Source organism: Xenopus tropicalis, chromosome 3 (genome assembly GCF_000004195.4).
Source record: "Xenopus tropicalis strain Nigerian chromosome 3, UCB_Xtro_10.0, whole genome shotgun sequence".
Classification (NCBI taxonomy): domain Eukaryota; kingdom Metazoa; phylum Chordata; class Amphibia; order Anura; family Pipidae; genus Xenopus; species Xenopus tropicalis.
Window position 1 is genome coordinate 69,050,102 of NC_030679.2, and position 8,014 is coordinate 69,058,115.

Sequence of the window (8,014 nt, forward strand, 5' to 3'; positions counted from 1 at the left end):
TACTGCAGAAATTACTAACGGCTATGGTATAGGACAAGCTCACTATATTGTATAGATAAAGCAATCATTACATTTTCAGCAAAATGAGTGCACATTTCAACAAACTACTATTCTACAATTCTATATTGCATAAACATAGAATGGAAATAAGGAAGAAAAGCTGTATAAAAGGGTAGTATAGCACAGCGTTTTTCAACCACTGTTCCGCTGTGATGCTGACTGGTGTGCCGTAGGCAGGGCCGCAATTTTTCCTTTCAAAGGAGGCCCGGCGATGCTACAGTTTTTCTTAGTAGCTCGGGCCCCCTTTAATAAAATCCGGGCCCTGTCATTGGTTGCTCCCCGTGTGTACGGGTGACGTCAGTACGCACGGGGCGCAACGTTATAAAAGGGCCTGTGTGCGGTCGCGTGTAGGCAGAAGCGAAGCGCCTGAGGGATACGAAGATGCTGCTGAAGCCACCGGAGAAGCCGCCGAAGAGCAGAAGTAAAATGCTGCTGGGCACCAATGTACTAGGGGGGCTGGCTCTTGGCACCAATGTACTGGGGGGCACTGCTGCTGGGCACCAATGTACTAGGGGGGCACTGCTCTTGGCACCAATGTACTAGGGGGGCACTGCTGCTGGGCACCAATGTACTAGGGGGGCACTGCTTTTGGCACCAATGTACTAGGGGGGCACTGCTGCTGGGCACAGAGTTAAATTTTTTAACATTTTCTAATGGTGGTGTGCCTCGTGATTTTTTTCATGAAACAAGTGTGCCTTGGCCCAAAAAAGGTTGAAAAACACTGGTATAGCATTTTAAGTGAAATATGTTAAGTGGGGCTCCTTAGTTAAAACATCTGGACTATCATTGTGGTAAAAAAATGAAATTGTAGACCAACATCAGCTTGTGGTACCACTCCAGCCTATAGAAATGATTTGTCCTGAATCTATCAATGCTATCTTGCATATACAGTAACATTCTGAATAAAAGATCTCCCTGTAGTGAGAGATCCCCTTCTTTCACTTATCTGAAAGAGATCTACACTATGGGGCAGATTTACTAATCCATGAATTCGAATCCTGAATGGGAAAAATTCGAATTGGAAACAAAAATTTCTGAAGATCGCAAATATCCCGAAAATGCTTACGAAAAAATCGTATTAGTCATGATAATATCGTATTGGCGATCCGAAAGTTGCGAAATTTTCGGACCGAACCATTGTAAACAGCGGCAGAGCCTTTCCGAATCTTTTGCGTGGGTGCGCAAAAAAATCACGCGGGCACTCGAAAAAGTCGCGAATGAACACTCCGAGCGTTCATGTCTTGGTAAATCTTCCCCTATGTCTGTTACATTCTGCTCTCTCTGAGCAGGAAAACATACAAAAAGAAAGTACAAGGTTTTTCAATTTTGTCAATTTGGTGAAGCAAGAAAAGGTTCATTGATCCAAAGTTTCGGTCCTTCAGGACCTGTCTCAAGGAAAACCGGTTTTGCGTAAGAGAGGTCCTTGTAAAGGACCAAAAGGTAAGATCAATTAACCTTTTTTTGCTTCACAAAATTGACAAAATTGAAAAATCTTGTGAGAGCCGCCCTTGTACTTTCTCTTTTTTTTTGTGTTTGCAACTAAGCTATCTGAATATGCATGCCTAGATAGAAATGTTCTCGATAAGACCTGTTACATTTTTCAAATTAGGACAAAAAGGGAAAATCAAATATGTTTTAAATATTGGATAAGTCCTTCTGTTCATAATACTTTGCCAATTTCAGTTTTAATTACAAAATTTCAAGTGACTTATTGAGTTTAGGAAAACACTACAGAGACGATCAATCTGGTACCCAGAGCATATGTAAGTAATTATTAAAATCTAGGCATCTCAAGATTATTTAATTTGTTTTATTCTTCTGTGTACAGAATAATAATATTACAACTGTGACTGCAAGTCGCGAGACTAGTTATGTATCAACTTACATAAAAAAGAAAACTTGTCATGAGGTAACACTTTTAGATCAATACAAGAACATTTGAGAGAATTGGGGTTACAGCAATATACATAGTTCTGGCTTTACCAGCCTGGGTGTACCTGTATTCTGCACACACTGCTAGATATAGGGATTGTAAATAAAAAAGGAGAGAGAGTAGGTCAAGCAAAAGAAAACTAAGAACAAAGACCAAGCTTAAATAGATACCCTTTCCTCTCTTTTTTTTTAATCATGGTCACTACTCTTCATTGCAGGTGTAGAAGTAGTTAAATTCTCTGTTGCTTCAGCATGTCTAAGTGCCTGGAAGATCTGAAGCATACTAGTTTGGCTTATAAGAGAAGGACAGTTCCTTACTCAATAAGATTTATGTTGGTTTGAGGGGGTCACCCTGAGTTTCAAGTTGCAGCATGCACCAGACTAGATTTTAAAATAAATTGGTGTTTGCTAGTAATCTCTGTGTGCTCTGAGAATTCCAAATGCATAAGCAGGGAGCTGAGATGATTTATTTGGACCATATCTGGTTTACATTAGTGCAAATCCTATACAGTTAAAGATCTGTTTTGTGGTTGCAAGTCAAAAAGGATTCTGTTTGAGATTTTATGTTAATATTTTTTGTTTCAAACAAGCAATATGTTATTTTTTCTCTGACAAATGGTAGTGCTGTGCATCTTCTATATAGCACATGCTTCGCTTCTTTGCACCCAAAGACTGGTGTCTCTTTAACATAAAGACATCAAGTTCTCAGAAAGTTTCAGCAAATGCAAAACAAGTATCTTCAAATGTTAATTTGGATTTTAACTACAGTTTAGTCTTGATCTTTTATAAACCAGCCTATCCGTCTATGCAAGGTTTTGCACCACTTTCAGTGCATTATATTTCTATTTTGAATACTTATAGCTTTTCTAATAGGGCTTTTGGGGACAGATAATATGTATATATATTACATATGTATTATCTAAGGGCTATGGCAGATGGGGCTTTTTCTCTTCCATCTTATTTCACGTAGCAGCATAGAACCAACACTGCACTTGCAACCACTGAATCCTGCTACTACTAACTTTAGTGGAAAGTCCCTGACACCAGTATTATTAGTTCTCAGTCTGAAACTAGTCTAGTTAGTGTGTGCCTCCTGGGCCAAGAACCCCCAATACTTTCAATATCAGGTTATTTCCAGTAAACTCAATGGAAGGTAGCAGGGATTCTTTCATGCTACTCTGCCCGCCAATATATTGGATTAGGTGAAGCTTTATTTAGACGGAAAAAAAGATGTGTGGCTGATAGCAAAGACAAGGACATATCCTTCAAAAAAATGATTTTGACATCTATACAATATAAATACTGTAACTATTATTTATTTATATCTCAATAAAGATTAATCAAATTTAGGGTTGTCCATGTTTATAATTTCTATTAGCATCACCTTTGTGGAAGCAAGTTAAGAAAAAGGGTTAACTGCACAATGCTCTTGAAAACCTAAAGAGTAGTGATGAGCGAATACACATTACAAATGTTCTGAGTTAGCCTCAGCACTTACCAACCCACTAAGCAAAGGAACGAAGAAAAGGAACAAAGCAAAAAAATGCAAATGACAGTTTCCGTCTTTAACTTCTATATAATACAGGTATAGGATCGATTATCTGGAAGCCCGTTTTCCAGAAAGCTCCAAATTATCTCCCATAGACTCCATTGTAATAAAGTAATTCAACATTTTTAAAATGATTTCCTTTTTCTCTGTCATAATAAAACAGTACGTTGTACTTGATCCCAACAAAAATATAATTAATCGGAGGCAAAACAGTTCTATTGGATTGCATTCTTCTGCACGATGGCTCCCTGAACTTAACATGTACTATATACAGGTGGTAAGTACAAGAATCCCTTAGTGCCTTGTATTCACAGATGTTCCTTCTAACTAATGAATGATATGCCAGTAAGGGACTTGCATGTGAATGCCCCTGTGTTATCCATGACATGTTATATATGTTAGTTTGTATGCAATTTACTGTCAAGTGGAAATCTTTGGTCCTGCTTCTGGCTGACAGTGGTGACCCAAATATGGAGGTACAAGGTGCATTGTAGGGACAAAGGACATGGTTCTGTCTTTAATTTTCACTTTTCCCAAATTACAAAATTAGCTCTTATCAGTCTTGCACATAAAAACTCTATGTAATTACGTATTGATGTATTAGAAAGACATGCTGCAGTATATGGTAAGGTTATTAAAACAAATCACTTGGACCATTTAAATTGTTACCCCCTTTTCAGAAAAATTGGAGATACTGTTCCACTTGTCTAACAAAGAAAATGGTTTAAATGTTGCCTTCTGTTGTAATTAACTGTACTAGTTCAACTAGTAATGGATCGATATTCATCATCTCTTATAATGTAACTGTCACCAAAGTAACCTCTGTTTAAATTGCTCTTAAAAAAGAACTATGATTTCTCCACTACAATAATTATATGACCAAAAATGAAAAATTATTGGTGAACTTTGTATAAAGTACTTACGAAAAATGCTTTAGCTCCTAGTTGTTGCTCTGTGCTGCAACCAAATACAACTGCAAAAATCCAAAAATAGGAAAAAAAGCTCCAGCAGATTAACTGCAAAACATTTATTATGGGTAGTGGTAACACGACATGTTTCGGGTTAATACTTGATAAAGGGTATTAACCCGAAACATGTCGTGTTACCACTACCCATAATAAATGTTTTGCAGTTAATCTGCTGGAGCTTTTTTTCCTATTTTTGGATTTTTGCAATTATATGACCAAATAGGTTACAGCATGCAGTATGCCATGCAATTTTTGCAACAACAAAACTAAACTGCAGAATCCAATGACCAAGAGATTTGGTTCTCTTTTTCCCAGCCCTATACCTACTACAGCAAGAGCAGGAGCTCCTACCAAGGGAAAACCCATAACTTTTAAAAAGTGTAACATCCCTCACATATTGGAATACCATTCCTCTCTCTGTAAATGCACAAAGAAAACTATAGTATACTATAGCTAACTAATACCATTGCTTTTATCTTCAGCCAAATATTAAAAAACATTTAGAGCATGACATTTGACAATTTCAGTTCCCAACATCAGTGACTAATGGAGTTATGATTAGATATAGTGGCTTTGAGAATATAGTAATACATACAAAGACGATGTGAAAGTGGTGACTCCTGCTACTGTACAGATAATGTAGGAATCATAACAATAACAGAGAAAATTCCTGATGTGATTCAGGAACAAAGATGTCATGAAGGCAAAGACTCACATTTACAAAACTGGAGCCAGGAACACCTTGCCCAAATTCAACATACAGTAGTTGTTAAGCCCCTGGGCATAGGAATAAAGTGCAAACAGTTGTGCCTCACTCTATATGCAGCACTGCATGCAGAAGGGATGAGAGGAATCCAGCACAGGGGTGTGTGCTTGAACATGTTTAACTTGTGTGTCACCTCAGCTCCACAATTTGGGGAGCATAGGAAAGACAAGGTGCTAGGGAGGCCTATGGCAGGCATTAAGAGCAGGATTCTCTTGCAGCTAATAAAGTCTAGTACCAAAGGGAATAGGTGCAATCCTTCAGTCATTCTGCATTTTTACTATATATATGAATATTAAATCATACATTTTACATAAGGGATGTCCTTAAAACATCCAACATGGTGAGTGCAGTGTTTGCAAAATCAGTCATCTCTTTCTTCCCCTTGTTTATATTATGGGAAAGGTTTATCAGAATTTCTGGTGCCTTGCTGAAGATGCCAGTTATTGCTGTTTCGACTGAAACTATACAAGTGAAAAGTCAATCGGGGTTATTTATTAAGAACAAAGCAGAAATAGAGACTGCACTCAAGCAAAATTTCAGCTGGGGAGCTTACCCTATTTATTATACCAATCTACCACAAAAAAATCAACGTTGATTTTTTTTGTGGTACATTGGCATAATAAATGGGGTAAGCTCCCCAGTGGAAATTTTGCTTGAGTGCAGTCTCTATTTCTGCTTTGTTTCTACATTATATACAGTATATATTGGGGCGCTGGGGTGAGTGCAGCTGTGATTTTTTTTGTTTGTTATTTAATAAGAAACAGGGCAGAAGTGCAAGAGCACCAAAAGGCTCAAATGTGCTCTTCTTAGTGCTCATTCAAAAATAACTTCTGTCTGTCCAGAGTCTGGCTGCACCTTGCTCTAGATTCTTTATCAGGCATATGGTGCAAAGCAGCATGTCGGTGGACCCAAGACAGCCCTGTCCTTATGCTCTGCCATAGAGCAGGTGGTAACTACAATGCCCCTTTGTGGCCTGTGCCTGGGAGAACTCCCTAACTTGCACATGGGACAGACAGAGGACAGGAAGTAGGGATACTCAAGTTCTATTTCTCAGCAGTGCTGACTACAAAATTGCTGAATGTAGGCAGCACTGAATTCACAGGGTGCTCGCAGGTCTCTGAAATGGAGTCCAGAGACCAGTGGCAATACCTCTACCTCTTACACTCTATACTCTGCTATGCAGGTAGTAAATTAACCCTTTTCTCTTGTGTTGATTAAACAAAATTACACTTGGGATGAGGGAACAAGTTTCTTTAGGTTTCATGGAAAGCTTTATGGTGAATGTATAAAAAACAGTAAATGCTAAACTGTAACTAAACCATAAAAATACCAGCAATAGCTGCACTTTTAGTGATGCTACTTTGTCAGTGCTAACACTATTCTGATTCAGCAGCTGCAAGTCACATTATTACTCAAAGCAGGTTTCTCCAAAAGGGCAGAAATAGAAAATATGCCCCAGCAAAGCAATAATATTTCTTTCAGTAATACACTGTACAGTGAGGAACATAAGTATTTGAACACCCTGCGATTTTGCAAGTTTTCCCACTTAGAAATCATGGAGGGGTCTGAAATTCACATTGTAGGTGCATTCCCACTGTGAGAGACAGCATTTAAAAAAAAAATCAGGAAATCACATTGTATGATTTTTAAAGAATGTATTTGTATTTGGATCATCCAGATGGTCATTGGCAAACTTCAGATGGGCCTGGACATGTGATGACTTGAGCAGGGGAACCTTCTGTGCAATGCATGATTTGAAACCATGATGGCGTAGTGTTCTACAGACAGTGACCTTTGAAACTGTGGTCCCAGCTCTCTTCAGGTCATTGACCAGCTCCACCCTTGTAGTTCTGGGCTGATTCCTCACCTTTCTTATCATCAGTGATACCCCACGAGGTGAGGTCTTGCGTGGAGCCCTAGTCCTAGGGAGACTGACAGTCATCGTTAGCCTCTTCCATTTTCTAACAATTGCTCCAACAGTTAATCTATTTCACCAAGCTGCTTGGCAATTGCTCTGTAGCACTTTCCACCCTTGTGGAGGTCCACAATTTTGTCTCTGGTGTCTTTTGACAGCTCTTTGGTCTTGCCCATGGAAATAGTTGGAGTCTGACTGACTGTGGGGTGGACAGGTGTCTTTAAAGAACTTAGACAGGTGCTACTAATTTAGATTAATGAGTGGAGTAGAGGTGGACTATTTAAAGGCAGAGTAACAGGTCTTTGAGAGCCAGAATTCTTGCTGATTGCCAGGTGTTCAAATACTTATGTGCAGCAGTGCAATACAAATACATTCTTTAAAAATCATACAATGTGATTTCCTGAATTTTTTTTAAATGCTGTCTCTCACAGTAGGAATGCACCTACAATGTGAATTTCAGACCCCTTCATGATTTCTAAGTAGGAGAACTAGCAAAATTGCAGGGTGTTCAAATACTTATGTTCCTCACTGTATATCTTTTCTTTCTATTTTCAGCATGAACAATGTTGACCTTATAGAGCCATTCCATGGACTGATTAGTAAACACAATGATAAATGCAATTACTATAGTTGTGTAAATAGTGTTTTAAGCACTACACAAAGTTGGTTTATTTTCAAACAACTTTAACACTTTCACATTTATATTTTTGTAATATTACTTGATATTCTGATCATTAATGGAAATCTAACTCATCTGCAAGGGTTTGCCTCTGTTGGTCTGTTGTTCCTATCCAGAGATGAATTTCTTGGTGATCCTGGGGCCC